The 16,531-nt window shown below is 37.6% G+C and overlaps 1 long non-coding RNA gene across 1 annotated transcript in view; it reads right to left on the minus strand.

The window, feature by feature from the left end:
- Nucleotides 1–1,088: 1,088 nt before the first annotated feature.
- Nucleotides 1,089–16,531, minus strand: part of LOC309394393 — a 37,513-nt gene continuing 22,070 nt past the window's right edge. Inside the window, exons 2-3 of the long non-coding RNA XR_014175729.1 lie at nucleotides 4,754–4,839; nucleotides 1,089–2,891 (exon numbers count right to left, since the gene is read on the minus strand). This is a non-coding gene — a long non-coding RNA (uncharacterized lncRNA). The remainder of the gene's footprint in view (nucleotides 2,892–4,753; nucleotides 4,840–16,531) is intronic.

Raw genomic sequence — 16,531 nt, forward strand, 5'->3', positions numbered from 1 at the left:
TAGCTATCTTACACTTTAAGAAGGCTATGAAGACCTGGCTCTTGCCCCATATATTGTGGACAACATGTTAAGAGGAGCCCAATGTGTGTGTTTTGTGAATTTGTTATATGCCCAATATCATCCTTATTGCATTATGATTTTTTTTTAATTTGTGCTTTTTTATTTTTTCACAAGGGTTTTTATATATTCCCTACGGACCAGTTGTTGGCCACCCACAGTTGGGTGGCTACATAAATTTTGTAAATAAATAAATATATCATATTCGCTGGCTTTAAAACCTAGTCAGAAAAAAAAAATATTACAAATGTCTTCTTAGCCATTATAAATGGATGAATATCTGGACAGAAACAGAAAGGAAAAACCGTGTGGTTGCTCATTTCTTTCATTTCCTACCCTTCAGATGAATTAATATTTAGTGTTGCTCATTTGCCCCCCACCTCATTCTTCTGATTTCTTGTTGTGCGTTCTTGAATATATCATCACTGTCCTTGTAGAGAGATCCAGTTCTCTATTCCTGGCATACGAACCCCCAAATAATATTTACCCCAAATGGCATATGCATTTCCTTCCTCTGCTGAAAGAGAACTGCATGACTGTGAAGTTTATGCAGATTTTATTGTCGTTAGCATTTTGTATATTTAAACAATACTAAGATTCCCCTCTGGTATGATGAGCGCATGTTATGCACAAATAATTCAGAATCAGTCTTTACTAGCATCCCAGCTAACTTCCCAGCAGGGGGAGATCTGCTGCTGGGAATTTCAAATACCGTTGGTGTTAGGTTTCTTTGAGCTTCAGCCTGGGTTTTTTGAAGAAATAGCAGAGTCTCAGATAAGTAAAATAACATATTTATTATGTTAGGGTCACGAACCACAAATGCGCTTTCCTAACTTGTGTGGGATGGGAGAGAATAGGCAAGTATTTGCTTCCTCCCACTGACTATTAGGCAAAACAAAGACCTTCAGCCCAAGCTTGCAGCCTAGTGTTTGAAAGAAACAGCCGTGGACCAGAGCCCATGCAGTTCTACAGATATGTGTTTTATTTCAAGCATTTAAATGGAAGATATCTAGACTACTTCCGGCTGGGGCTGCAAAGCCAGGGACAGAGTACGTTTATGCCCCTTTCCCCAGATGATCATAAATTACTACTACTGGACTCTCATTGCACATGGACTTAGCTTTCTCTTGCTACAGTTTTTATCAAGAGGGGTACTGTTGATTGCAGATGGCAAATATCACTGCAGAAGTAACATTCAGGCATCTCGTGCTTAACTGTGTGATCTAAGCTGCCATTACATTTTGTTGGAAGAAATATCTACGTATCTGGTTTAGTTCCAAGCCAGGAGAAAGACACTGGAGACATGGGGGCTGATTGGAAATAGGGTTTAATAGTGAACAGAACCACCAAGCACATGGCCTTAGTGCAGCTGACCACATGGAGTTGAGAGGGGGGGGTTGTATACATTCCCTTGGACGTTGAACTTGAACTTCCTGTTCCTGTGCAAGAACATGTATTCTATTGTCTGTTATACAATACCATAGCTGAGTTGGAAGGGACCTTGAAGGTCTTCTAGTCCAACCCCCTGCCTAGGCAGGAAATACTGTTTCAGACAATTGGCTATCTAACATCTTCTTAAAGATTTCCAGTGTTGGGGCATTCACATGTATTCTATTGACTGTTATACAATACAATAGCAGAGTTGGAAGGAATCTTGGAGGTCTTCTAGTCCAACCCCTTGCCTAGGCAGGAAACCTTATAGTGTTTCAGACAATTGGCTATCTAACATCTTCTTAAAGAGTTCCAGTGTTGGGGCATTCACAACTTCTGGAGGCAAGCTGTTGTCAGATTCCTTTGGGGTCATGTTTCTCTGAGCTCCCAGGCTTGGTTGAAGTTTGCTGGGTGATGCAATGTCCTTAGGAGATTGTGCCATGTGGTGAGCTCTGCTGCTAGATGATCCTAATATGTCCTGGAGGGTCATGTCTTAATCCCATCACCTTGGAGCTGAAAGTCTTTTGTCTTGTAGATAAGATGGGCCAGTCTTTCTTAATGGGTACCAAATATCTGCTGGGGACAGGGAGCTGGGTCTCCCTTAAGATTTCTATTTCTCTTTTAGGAGAAATATAATATTCTCCTTTTTAAATATTTCTCAAAATATTTCATTCTTCTAGGAGAGGTGAATTCCCACAATTTCAAAGAGATGTTGCTCGCTGCTCTTGCTATTGCAGTGTGAAAGCTGGGCTTCCAAACTCGGTAAAAGGACATGTTAGACGGGGGTTCAGAGGAGAGCAGCAAAAGTGATACAAGTATCTGGAGAAGGTAGTTTTGTCATAAAGACAAATTTGTTGTCAGTGATCACACCCAAGTTATCCTCAGGTTTAATTTTTCCAAGCCATGAATCCCCTATCTTGTATATCCCTAATATCTTTTTCCAAAGTGCCCTAAATGCAAGACATTACATTTTTCCCAATAAAAGTATATCTGGTTCCTGTCAGATCAGTCTTCCAGTTAGTCCAGATTAGACTTGATGTTGTTTTGTTTTGTTGTCCTGCATAATGGCCAGACCTCTCAATGTTGTTTCATATAAACTTTAGAAGCAGTTTTATCAATCCCTCCATTTGGGGGATAAATAAAAATGTCGAACAATATTGGCTCCGAAACTGAGCTTTGTTGAACCCCACTGGATGCTGTTCTCCAAGATGATGTCGAGCCATTTGCACTGATTCTTTGAATGTGATTAACCAGCCAGTTTGTGGACATACCTTATTGTATTCCGACTACATTTTTGTAGCTTGGTAGCGGGAATAATGAGATGTGGAACCTTGTCAAAAGCTTTGCTGAAATCAAAGTAGATTTGTTTCCGCAGCATTCCCCTTGTACAGCAGAGTAGTTACCTGTCAAAGAAGGATATAAAATTTGCCTTACATGATTTATTTTTGACAGACTGGCTCTTAGCAATCTTAGAATTGTCTTCAAAAGTTCTAACATATGGCCAACTTTATTGCATGTTCTAACATCTTTCTAGGATGCTGGGTTCAACTCAGTGGTTGATAATTATCAGTGTTGTTTCCTGAAGAGAGGGATTTTATTTGCTCTTTTCTACTCATCTGATATCTCCCCAGTTTTCCTGGCCTCTTCAAAGACAATTGACAGGAGTCCTGACAGTTTTCTGACAATTCTATCAGAATTCTAGGATGTATTTCATCAGGACTTGGATGCTTGAAATCATTTAAAATAGCTAAAGGTTCCTTTATTGCATCCTTATTGACCTGTACCCTCTTCATTTCTAGCTTCAAACCACCCTGTGATGACAGAGGCAAAGAATTGCTTTTTCTTAGCCATTTGTTAAATTTTCTTCATTCCTTGTTATCTACTTGCTAATGTCAACTTCCTTATTATTTCTCTTGGCTTATTAAAATTGCCCTAACTCTTCCCTGATTTGACTTGAAAATCTGCAGAATTTTTTTTCCTCTTACTATACTTTTGCCTTCAACCAAAAGTAATTTTTACCTGTGCCTCAAGACCCTTTATCCTCCTCTCTAAACCATTAAGTCATTTGTGCTACCCTGGAGATCATGCTTTACAATATCTTTTGTGCCCACCTGGATGAGTAAGAAGGGTTTCTAATCAGCCGGTCCAATGACTGGCTGATACATGGCAAGCTCTGATTGGCTGTTGGCTCCATGACTCACAAAGAATTAGTGTCTGTTCCCATAGCATCCTGTCCTGCTAAAACTACCTGAATAGCCTTTCACCTGGATCCATTTCACCTATGAATAAAGCAGGTGTGCTGTGGAAAGGCTGATCCTCTTCCGATGACAACCAAAATGCTCTTTGAGCTCTTACTCTTATTTCCTGAATTGCCAGCTGAAGAAGTGGGTTTATTTTGTTTATTTTCCTCTGGTCAATTTCTCTAAGTTGTGTTGTGTGAATTTCAGGGAAGACTGGAAGAGTTAAACGGAGCCCTCACAAAGCTGGGCCGTTTGTTATTTGCTTTGAAAGAGGAAAGCGATATTTAAAGATCCAGTTTTACACATCAGTCTTAGATTGGCATAGGGGCTTTAGTCCCAAAATGGAAGGCTAACTGTTCTGTTTCCATTCTTTCCCCCTAGACCTGACTGTCTTTGGTTGGTTGGTTTTTTTTTAACAAGATATATATTTAAACTTGTTTTATGGATATATACCTTTCTGTATACTTCAGGCCACTTTGCTTCAAATTTCAATATATTCTTCTGAGCACCAGCAATTTTCCCTAAAGCAAAATTAGAACTTTCTCCAGTTGTTCTTTGGGGCAGTACTAGAGATGAGAAAGTGGATGTCTGTGTGACACTACCTGCCAGAAGACCTTATTTGCAAAAGGAGTGCTGCTCTACGAGTGACACTTTTAAAATCTGCTTCTATTGCCTTCCCCAGTTCCTCTGCTTTTTAAGGGAACACATTTTCGCTACCCATCTCCCTGTTTCAAGGAAAAACATGTTGATTATACAGCCACAGCTCTAGCACTTCCAGTCTCATAGTTATCAAAGGAGATTCAGTACATATTTGGATTCATAGTTTGAGCAGTCTGCCTCCTTTCAGCTTTGCTGTCTATTTGGATTTCCAATCAATACCCACTCCTGAGTTGTTTCTCATTCAAACTTAGCTGGAAGGGAAGAATAGCATCTATCACAGTTTGTTCCTTTACTGCACTGTGCACAAACTGCCAATTTCATCTTTTAAAATGATTAAAGTCACTGTATACTTTAATGAAACTTACAGAAGCTGTCATATAGCCTTCGAAAGCTCTCCTTTCCTAATCAGTGTAATTGGAGTCTGCATAATATGCAGTATGTAAGAAAGCATCTAAAAAATGGAAAAACAGAAGGCATGTCAGTGTATTCTTGAAGTATAATCTGCGCTTGGCATTTCTTTCAAGGCAAGAAGCACTGTGTTGCTTTTAGAGGTAATTCCTCCATTTTTGTTTACATTTCTCCATCTCTCTAGTGCTTAATCTCTGAAAGGCTTAAGCTCCCTTTGTAGTCATTTTCTCTGCCTTGGTAGGTCTCCCTATTATACAGAGATTGGATGCACACTGGAAAAAAGTATGTTAAAGATACTCCAGGGACCTCTTCTGTTTGTGATTATTCATTCTTTCTGGCAATGAAGCAGACTTTCTGCAATGAGCAAAACATTAGTCTTCTTTGGCATGGAGAAAATAATCCAATTTAGATGGAAAGTATGCATTCTGTAATTTCCCAACTTTCTATTACATGTTTTAACTAAAGAGTGTTGGAACACATTTGCTGAAGTACTGGGCATTGCCAGATATGATTTTGATCCTTAGGGGAAACAAACTGAATTCTCCCCTACCCCCCAAGGTGATTCCTGCCAACCAGTTGGCAGCATCCTTGCCATCACGACAGAAGGAAGCTGGGATCCAGTACAATTAAAAGACTGAACCGCACCATCAGCTGACTGGAAGTAGAAGTGCCGTTCAGTTACTTGTAGATTGGAAGACACATCTGGTGCAACTCACTGTGTCTTTAAATCAATATTTAAAGCAACAGATGGGATTTCTGTAACACAACAGTAAAGCACTCTCTCTGTTTAAGGCTACCTATCATTGCAGTCATTGGTTGTTATAGAATAACTGACGCAAAACTTTTAGTAAACATGCAGAAGACAATACAATACAATACAATACAATACAATAGTAGAGTTGGAAGGGACCTTGGAGGTCTTCTAGTCCAACCCCCTGCCTAGGCAGGAAACCCTATACCGTTTCAGACAAATAGCTATCCAACATCTTCTTAAAGACTTCCAGTGTTAAACAAGATGTTAGCAGGTAAACAATTTTTATCCCGTTCATAAGAAAAGGTCATCAAGCTCATTTGTATATCTGGCTGGACAGAAGACACAGCATTCATTTATTATATTCCAAGAATTACTATTCCCAGTAGTTACAGCTGCCATCATATCTAATCTGAAATAACTTGTAGTCTCTGAACAATTAAAATCCCAATCTTCACAGTATGGTTATATTCAAAATTTCAATGTATCTGCTCAGTCATGAGCCAATCCCACTCTCAATCCCACTCTCTCAACCCCCTTCACAAGGTGGCTGTTGTGGGGAAAATAGGAAGAGGAAGGAGTATTAGGCATAGTTGCTGCTTTGAGTTATTTATAAAAATAATAAAGGTGGAATAAAAAATAAACTCATTGCCTAAGCAAAGGGAGGCAGAATTTGAATAAAATTGATAACCCTATGTCAAAAGAACCTGTCATTTAGATGTGATGAAATAGGGATCTGGCAATAGGAATGGGAAAGGAATGAGCAAATAGTAAAGGGAGTGGGCGCTTTCAGAAAAGACCACTCCATCTAGAGAAAGAGGACAGCATTTGAAAGAAACTCAAAATAATCTTGCCTTGATTTTGTTTGGTATAAGACATAGCAGAGAAAAACTGAGAGGCTTTCAATTCTATTCTGTAACAATGAAGAGCACTTCAGAAACCTCTTCTGCCAAACATTACATAATCAATAGAGGTACCCAAGGTAACCCAGCTTTTATGCATTACCCTCAGAGAACCAACACGGTGAACATTTTCTAAGGCTTGTTAAAACCCTGTAATTTGTAGATGCAAATTTACCTTCCTCCCTTCCTTATTATAATTCAAGTAGTGCTCACCATTGGCTTTGATATATTTATTCTGCAAAATAATACTTTATATGACTACATCCAAACAAATATTTCTGGCAAGAAGCCTTCTGTTGCTGTTCAAGGTCCGGATCTTAACAACAGACTGAAAGCCGCTGTCTGGATCTAATTGTCAGCTTTTGTTTCTTTCATTTGCATTTGTTTCTTTCATCTGAATGTGGAGACACTCAAGAAGATCTGATAAAAAACCTTCCTTATCCATTGCTCAAAAGAGTTGTCACTGAGTGCAGGGCATTGGTTGATTCATGGGGGTGTGGATTTTTTGTAGGGATAACTAGCAGATCAAACAGAAAATTCAGTATAGACTTCTCTAATTTATTTTATTCAGCAATGAAGCTTTGTATTACTTTCAAAATTGCAGTCACCATCACCCCTATCATGTTTGGTAATAGCATCATCAAACCCTATCATGTTTGATAATAAAGGGATGCTGGGAATTGTACTTCAACAGACCTTTTGGCTTCGTTCAAGCCAATTTAGGGAATGCTGATCTAGGCAGTTTCTCACTTCAAATAGAACAAACATGGATCTGTCTCTATAAATCATCATATAACCTTGCATCACTGCTGAGATGGATTGTCATAAAACTATAGAAGCATGGTATGTGCTGTCCCTATTACAGATCTGTACTTGCTTCCATTGTCTCCATTTATCCATTTTAAATCACCACAGGCATTGGCTTTTCTCCAAGATAATGTGAAACGAAAACTAATAGCATTTAAATAGTTTGAAGCGGCTTGGGGACACCATTGGAAAAAGAAAGAAAATATAACTTTAACACTGGTATACCACAATTTAAGCCTCCCACTAGTCGGGGATGAGATAAACATTAGATCATTAGGATACCAGAGAACCATGTTGCCAAAAGATGTTTGCGCTATGGTTAGGAGATGCAAAGGCCCAGTGATTTTTTTAAAGTAATAATTCTTTCCTGGCCAATTCCACTTTTTGGAAAGGTTGGTTTTGTTGTTGGGCAGGGAGCAAGGAGTTAAAGCGAATGCATCAGAGGGCCAAGTCCCAATCTGTTATCCTTGACAGATCTGCAGTTCAGAGATTTTTGTTCTAATTCACAAAATCTGAAGCAACATTTTTAGCATTCTGTCATTAGTAATCTTATCTTTAGGAAGTTGCATCTGAGCTAGACAAAAATTTGTTTCAACAGTTCGTCAGTCACCCGATCACGTATATGACATGGGGCAGCCATATACATGTGTTAAATATATAAATTGTTTTTTAAAAGTTAAATATCAGGTTCAGCATGGATAGATGAAAGGGAACAAAATTGGAATTGTAGTGTATAGTTTTCTAGAAAGACTGGGATGGTTTTCTGTAGTATCTTTGCATATATTGCCTCTTCCCTGCTGTTTCCTCATTGAAGGTCAGCAAATGTAGCTGGACACCTGCCTCAAAAAAGAAGACTGCCATGATAGAGCCAATAATATCTTCTAAGACAGAGGTTTCTACTCCCTGTGTTTGTATCCTGGAGTATAGTTTAATATATTCATTGCATTTTTGTCAATCTAGTGTCAGGCAAGTTGAAAGGAGAAGATCTGACTCTGAATAATGCCTCAGAGACAGAAGTCATCTTGAGGAAAAGTTTGCAAAAACCCAGATCTTTTCTACCAAGAAAAAATTCCTATAGTCAGTAAAAACAAAAAAATAGACAGAAATTGCCTTCTCCAAGCAAATTTGTGCAGACCCGTAATGTTCCAAATCATTTAGGATTTGGCTGAGGCCCAGTGAGTTGGAGGCTTCTTATTTCATGAGGCAAGAAAGGAAACAATTGGAGGAACCCAGACTCCACATGCTTCCCCCCCCCCCTTTTGGCAAAAATTATCCCTTGGAAAGGCAGCTTTCCCTCCACTTCTCTATCTATTAATGTCAGATGCCTACAGTGTTTGAAAAAGTCATTTAAGAGGCCTTTCTGCTTAATGTCTGGAAAGAAAAAGTTTGTGGGGACCTTCTGCTGAAGAGCAAAAGCACAAATACTATTCTGCTCCTCACAAAACACATGAGGATGCCCAGATGTTCCTGGTTCCACTCAACCAGCACATCCATTCTAGCTTCAAAGTTATCTTCTAAAAAACAAGGCTTTAGAAGCAATGGCCCATGGAGGTCCCCGGGGTTCTTTTTAGCATAGGCCTGTAGCCAGAAATAGTGGGAAGCCTAAGAGCCATATGGAACAGAGGTGGGAATGGACTAAAAAAAATGGTGGAATATATCTGGCTTTAAAAAGTAAGTTGCCAAGGAGAAGTTATCAATTCACAGTAATAAACAATTTGCCCTAAGATTGGAAAGTATTACAGTTGTGGAAGAGGCAACTGTTATGGCTGAGAATTCTCACCAGACAAAAGTCAATTATTGCTGCCGTATAATAATACATCATGAAAGATGGCTGGTTCCATGGGTTTCCTATTATTCTAATGATCCACAGTGCCTCCAACACAATTCTATCCTGTCTTGGTAGATGTTATTTTATGGATAATACAGGTGATGGGGGAATCATAATTGCTCAGCAACATGCAGTGCAGCTACAAGAAGATGTGGAGGAAATGTTGAGACAACTACCTCTTTTCCACCCTCTGCTTTACACCATTTTGGAAAACATCATTTAGGAATGAACCATTTGAATGAACCATCTTGTTCTTACAAGACACTATAATCAACTTACAGTGCTTGTTTGTTGAATGCATTCTGTTATGTGAATAACTAGTTAAACATTTTTTTCTGGTATCTAATGCTTTTGTATTGACCAGTTAAAAGAAGTGGAATGCTTACATTTTGTGGAGTGAAAAGAAACAGACAAGCTTTGCTGGTCTTCTGCTAGCCAGATGTGTGAATGTAAGATTAACATTTAGCAATCCAGCCTTCACACGATCTATTTCATTCAGAATACTACCAAATGCCTCTGATTTGGAAGATTAATGTGTAGAAAATTGCTGGATCCTACAGAAATAGAACACTTTGACATTCTGAAGAGCAGTTATTTTTGTATTTTGGTTTGGCTTTTTAAATTAAAAATAAAATTCTCTTGGTTGTCAGGCTTAACTGTCATAGCCAGAGCCTGGAATATTCCTTGGAAAATGAAATACATGTCCAAAGGTAAGATTTTGGAACTTCTTGAGAAGTACAGCCCTGCCTGAAAATCGAGAAGAGTTTGTAGAGTAGACCATGATTTTGTTGACACAGTTATTCCAAAATAATCACTTAACAATTGCAGTAAGAGTTCAACACTGGCTGTGGCTATAGAATGAAACGTACCAGTGTTGAGTTTGCACTGAACTTGCGTTGTCTCAAATTGAAATGTGAAGTTTACAACCTGGAAAAGGGAAGAGATAGTTTGATAACACTTTTTATAGAGGAGAGGAGAGGAGAGCTTTTTTGACCAATGTACATGTAAAACAATATAATAATAATAATAATAATAATAATAATAATAATAATAATAATAATAATAATAATAATAATAATAATAATAATAATACCAATAAGGGTGCAGTAAAGAAGATCGGAAAAATAATACTATAGCCATACAACGTGGATAAATATACTTAGACATAAGACAGTACTGTGAGAATTGCTGTCATCTCCACTGAGGTGTTTTTCTTCCCAGTTTCCTTGTTTCATTATGTATTGGTTCTCATCTCCTCCTACAAGTGTGTAAGAGTATAATTACAGCAGTTAGATGCCACCCTTCAATTAAATACAAACTCTCCAAGGGTGAATTACATAATAAGACAGTAAACAAATACAGTGAGGCTCAATTGGGGGGGGGGCTGTGTGATATACAAGGCAGAAGGAATCCTGTACAAGTAATCCTTGACTTTAACGACCATTTGTTTAACAATGGTTTGATTTATGACCCAATCTTCAAGTAACAACCATTATACCACCCCTGCCATCACATAATCACAATTCAGGTGTTTGGCAACTGGCTGACATTTATGATTGCAGCGTGCCTTGCAGTCACACGATCACCATTTGCCACCTTCCTTATCAGCTTTGGACAAGCAGAGTAAATTGAGGAAGCAGGATTGCTCAATGACAACGTAATTCATGTATTCATTTATTAACCATGATGATTTTTTTAATGACCATAGTAAAAATGGTCACAAAATTACTTAACCAAAATTGTGGTCCCAAATGTATTTGTAAGTCAAGGATAACTTGCATATCATTGGCACAGTGATTAGAATATAGTACTGCAGGCAACTTCTGCTGCCTGCTGGATGCCTGCAATTTGGCAGTTCGAATCTCACCAGGCTCAAGGTTGACCCAGCCTTCTATCCTTCCGAGGTGGGTAAAATGAGGATCCAGATTGTTGAGGGCAATAGGTTGACTCTGTAAACTGCTTAGAGAGTCCTGGAAAGCACTGTGAAGCAGTATATAAGTGCTATGGCTATATTTATTCATTCATTACCTAAATCACAGGTAACAAGTAACAGCAGCTCAAAGCAGTGTTTCCTTTTTCCCAACAATGGTTCCATGAGGTAGATTTGGGCAGAGTCGTTGGTCCAAATGATGGGCTAGATTATGATCCAAAACCTGAACTGCTACAGCAGACTGGTTCCCAGTGGGTGTGTTTATTGTTCTCAGTTCCTTATTGTTCTCAGAAAGGCAGTCATAGCAAATTTGCCTGTTTGACTTCTAGCTTTGCTCCTGGTATCAGTTTGTTTTCTGTATCTCCCTTTATACCTGCTCTGCTCCCATTCCTTCACTTCCATCCTTCAAACTGTTTAACTTCATTTCATTTCATTTTAGTCTTTAGTCAATAAAATGGAAGGAGAACGAAAAAAACAATAGACGAAACAGCAAAGCATAAAACACACACACACACACACACACACGTGCAGACTTCTCATTCATATATTGTATAAAGGTAAAGGTTCCCCTCGCATATATGTGCTAGTCGTTCCTGACTCTAGGGGGCGGTGCTCATTTCTGTTTCAAAGCCGAAGGGCCAGCATTGTCCAAAGACGTCAGCATGACTAAATGCCGAAGGTGCATGGAACGCTGTTATCTTCCCACCAAAGGTGGTTCCTATTTTTCTACTTGCATTTTTACATGTTTTCAAACTGCTAGGTTGGCAGAAGCTGGGACAAGTAATGGAAGCTCACTCCATTACGCGGCGCTAGGGATTCGAACCACCGAACTGCCGACCTTTCTGATCGACAAGCTCAGCGTCTTAGCCACTGAGACACCACATCCCACAAGTTCTGTATATATGAATCTAAAGTTTCAGTTAAGAGTTTGCTTCAATAAAGAATTACCATATTTCATCATAAACTTCAATACAAAAATTATGTCTGTAAGCAATTTGCTCGTATGTCTAAGTAACATCAGGTCTTTAATCCACTGAGTAACCAGGGTCGTAAATTTATTTTTCCAGCATGGAAGGATAAATCTTTTAGAAATAAGAATGGCATGAGAATCTACTTCTATTCACCATCAATTTCCATGTACAGGTGCATAGTTTTTTTTAATGGATGTCAGGTATATTGCATCCTGTCTCAAAGTCAGATTAATATATGTAATGAGTTCTTTGAATATAACAATTTTACGCATTGCAAAAAGTAATTTTAATGAAGTGCTGCTTTCATTGCTGCTGTAAGAATATGATGATTTACTTGTTGCTTTCCCTACAAATTCAATTGGCCAATAAGTCTAAATTGAATGTTTTGAAAGACATTGACTGTTTCCCTTTTTTAAAAACAAAATGGCGATCTCCAATTTCTTATTCCATTCAAAGTTTAAAATTCACATATCAAATGGAATGATCAATAACAAAATTAATTGTGGGCTGGAGGAGGAGCCAATGTCACGATGATACGGATGTGTGGTCTCGATGCTCCGAGACTGCAGCCGATACTTTTGCCGCTGGGTGGTCCAATCGGACCTAAACCATCCTGCAGAGACGGTGAACAGAAAGAATACGTCTTGCTGATCTCAGGGACATCGCAAAGTCCCTGATCGATCCAAGAGAAGTTCTTCAAGCCGGCGACAAAAAGTCCAGCCATCAGGCTGATGAAACCGGGCAGCTCCAAAACGGAAGAATACAGAAAAAGAAAATGTTTCCAGCTGGTGAGGAATTTTTACCATTTTAAAAGAGACTGCCTATAAAAAACTTAAAGTTAATTTAAATTTGAGAACAGAAGAAATAAGCGGCAAAATTAAGCTTTGAATGGATTTGGACAGTGGGTTATCTTACTTTTTAAATGTTATTTTCATGGATGGAATTTATGCAAGCCTTTAAACCAAAGGGATTAAGTTTTCTTCTTCTTCTTTTTTCATTATTATTTTTTGCAACCTATGGACTAAAATTCTCCTTCTTCACTACTGTGTGTGTTTTTCCCTTTTTCTTCTCTATTTCATTCAAGAATTTGATTTTTTTTAAAACTTGGAATAAAAAAAATACAAAAAGCAACAAAGAAAATTGTAACAACAGAGGGAAAGACGACACTGCTAAGAGGCTGGAAGTTTGTGTATTGGAAACACAAACTTTCCAATACTTTTACTTTCCTCACTGATTATTCTGGCTTGGCACTTCAAGGTCTCACTGTTTTGTCTATAGAGAGTGATAAGAAGAAAAGCATACAGATGTTCCTTTAAACAGAGAAAAGTGAAAATAAGACCTTATTGTGAATTTATGCTTAATCTTGTAAAACCCTTCCAAAACAGAGCAGCAGTGTTTTCAGCTTGAGATAACGGCACAATCTCAACAGCAGAAAGAAACTTTAAGTTTGCAAAAGATATTGTTAGAAATTCAGAAATTATCAAACACATTTGAGAAGATGGAGAAGAAGTTGGAAAATCTAAAGCATTTAACAGTAAAATATGATTAAGAAGTTGGAGATGTTTATCAAGTGGAAAAAGTGGAGGTTAGAGTCCTAAAAACCGAAGAGAAAAATGACTACAAAGAAATTAAATCCGCTGATATCTATGGTGATTGGTTTGTGTCTGGAAATGGAAAGAGTGGAATACGGAAAGCGGAATTAAATGAAGGGAACTCTACCCCAGATGGCAAGATACAGAAGAAGAAAAAATAAAATAATTTATGGATTTAAAGAGAGAAATTTTGTTAGCAACATCGTTGAAAAACCCAATGACAATTAATGATAAGCTGATTAAGGAAACAGAAGAAGGGCATCGAAATTATATGAGAGACTTAATAAGCAATGAGTTGCAAAGCGGAGCCCATACAAATTTGATTAAGGAGATGATTAGAGGACTGATACCACAAATGGCAAAAGACATGAGATTGTTTTGCTACTGGAAAGATACAGGTTGATAGATGAAAGGGTATAATCTAAAACTAGTTAAACTTAGTGAAATTTAGTGACAATAGATATAGTTAAATAAATAATTGATAATGATAATAATGTATACATGTGTATTGCTATAAGTAATAATTGGATATGAATATTGAATGGTACCCATGAAAGGAAGATTAGAATTTTTTTGGGTTATATATAAAGGTTAATAAAAAAGAACGGTTAAATTTAGTTAAGTTTTGTTTACTAGGGGGAAAAATGTTATAATAAAGGACACAGTTAAATAAAGGAGGGATAATGATAACAATGTATATAAATGCATGGGTACAACATAAGGAAAGTAGATGTAAATTGTAAACAATGATTTGGAAAGGAGGATTAGAAATTTTTGTTACTAAATATTATGGATGTTTAGCCAGAATAGGCCATAAGGATTCAGTGTTATTGGAGCATATTAGAAATAGCAAATGAAATGCCAGTATGTGGTTATGTTTTAAATCTTGATATATTTTATGACGAAGGACGTTTAAACAATTATAGTGAAATGAAAATGGAGGTATGATGATGATAATATGTATAAATATAGCTGAGTTAAAATACTTGAGTTAATATGAATTATGGTTGATGATTGTGGAAGAGATGCACGAAAGTCTTTTGTAACCAACTGATACACTTTCTACAGTATGTAAAGAAGGAGGATTCTTTGTGTTGTGTCTGTTTTGGAAATAAAGAATAAAAAAATTATATATATAAAAAAGATTGTGGGCTTCTTTGTTTTCAAAAGCAATTGTAATTATTTCTAATAATTGTAAGTATCTCTGAAGCTGAAAATGTTGACCTAAATCAAGATATCGGCAGATGTTGTAAACACTGCAAATTGGTGGCAACTGACAGATGATATTTATCCAACATAGGAAATGTTGAAAAACTCATTATCACCACCCAATAATTAATCTGTAAAAATTACAGCTTCCATCTAAACCTTTTGTATAACTGTCATTTTTAAAACTATTTTCAGTGTGTGGAACAGTGCCCCAAATTATAAATCCAGTAGATCTGCATTGTAATTGTATTCCTTATCTAGAAAAACTGGTTGCAGAAGTTGATGGAGTTGGTGGAAATGGCAAAACTGAGTACTTTGATTAAAGAAAAGAATATACCGTATTTTTGGTGTATAAGACGCACTGGAGTATAAGACGCATCAAGATTTTGAAGAGGCAAATTAAAAAAATAAGTTTTTGCACTCTGCAGACCTCCAAAAAATGGCTCATTTTTCATCAAAAAAGGGCATCCACAGCCTGTAGGCTTATAGAGTGCTCCTGGGGCTGTGGGGCAGGGGGGATGAGCAAAAAAAGGCCTGTTTTTTGCTCATTTCTGCCCTCCCCAGCCCCCAGGAGCACTCTGGAAACCTCCTAAAGGCTATGCACTGCCATTTTGGTGAAGCGGGTAGGGTTTCGGGAGGCCAAAAATGCTGTATTAAGTATATAAGATGCACCCAGATTTTCACCCTCTTTTTTTGAGGGAAAAAGGTGCATCTTATAATCTGAAAAATACGGTAAATACTTTGTTTCTACATGGAAACCACTTCTGAACTTTGTGCTTGATGTGGAAAAGAATGTAAAAGAATGTTTTACAGATTAGACTGAAAGATCTTTATAGAAATGATTTGTTCATACTATTATGGAAAATCAAAAGATGGTGATTTGAAGTTAATGCCTTATTTTATTGTAACAGAGTCGGAAATCAATGCTTCTCCCCCCCCCCGCATTTTTCCTCACTTTAATCCCCCCCCATTGTTCTTCTATCTACTTTTGTATTTTGTATTTTATAATACTCTATAACCTAATAAAAAATTTCAAATAGAAGAACTTCTGAACACTGTCAATGGCCCACGAATGACTTGATTCACTAGTCAACCTACTCAAGAGTTTTCATTCAATGTTGGCCCAAGTGATTTACGCCTCAGTAGATTATGCTTTTTAGCTGTCTGTAACCAAATTCAGAAACCTCTTTAGTGACATTTATTGGATTCTTACAATCCCAACCTATACATAATGAATTTGCAAAAGTGTGTCATCCATCATACTGAGTTTGTCATCTCTTTGTATATAGCTTTTCCTCCATCTCCCCTTTTGGAGGGAGCATTGAAATGAACATTAAAAATGAATAGATTGGCTCTTTTGAGAAAACTTTATTTCTACTTGCAAATCATCTGCTCTATTTTTCTTCTTCTTTTTTCTGAGCAGCTCTTACCTTTCTCTGTGACAAACAACATTCTCTACCGCTTGGTAGTAAGAAACAAATCAACAACAACATGCATTCATTAATCAGCCATGTACAGAGAAGGGTACATTCATTTGCATTTGTAGTCAATGAAGCTAGCCCATCTCCAGGGCTCTTGTTGCTAACAATCTAAAACCTGCTGTCTAAGCAAAGGCAGAATTGCAGCTTTGCAAGTTCTTTTTTTAAAATAAATGATAGAGCAGGGGGTGACCACAAACAGCTGGTTGAGAATGATGTTGAGCTTGATCAGTTCCAAATCTGCTCCTTGGCATGTTCTCTGCTTGT

This window comes from Natrix helvetica, assembly GCF_964273705.1.
Source record: "Natrix helvetica genome assembly, chromosome: 1".
NCBI lineage: Eukaryota > Metazoa > Chordata > Lepidosauria > Squamata > Natricidae > Natrix > Natrix helvetica.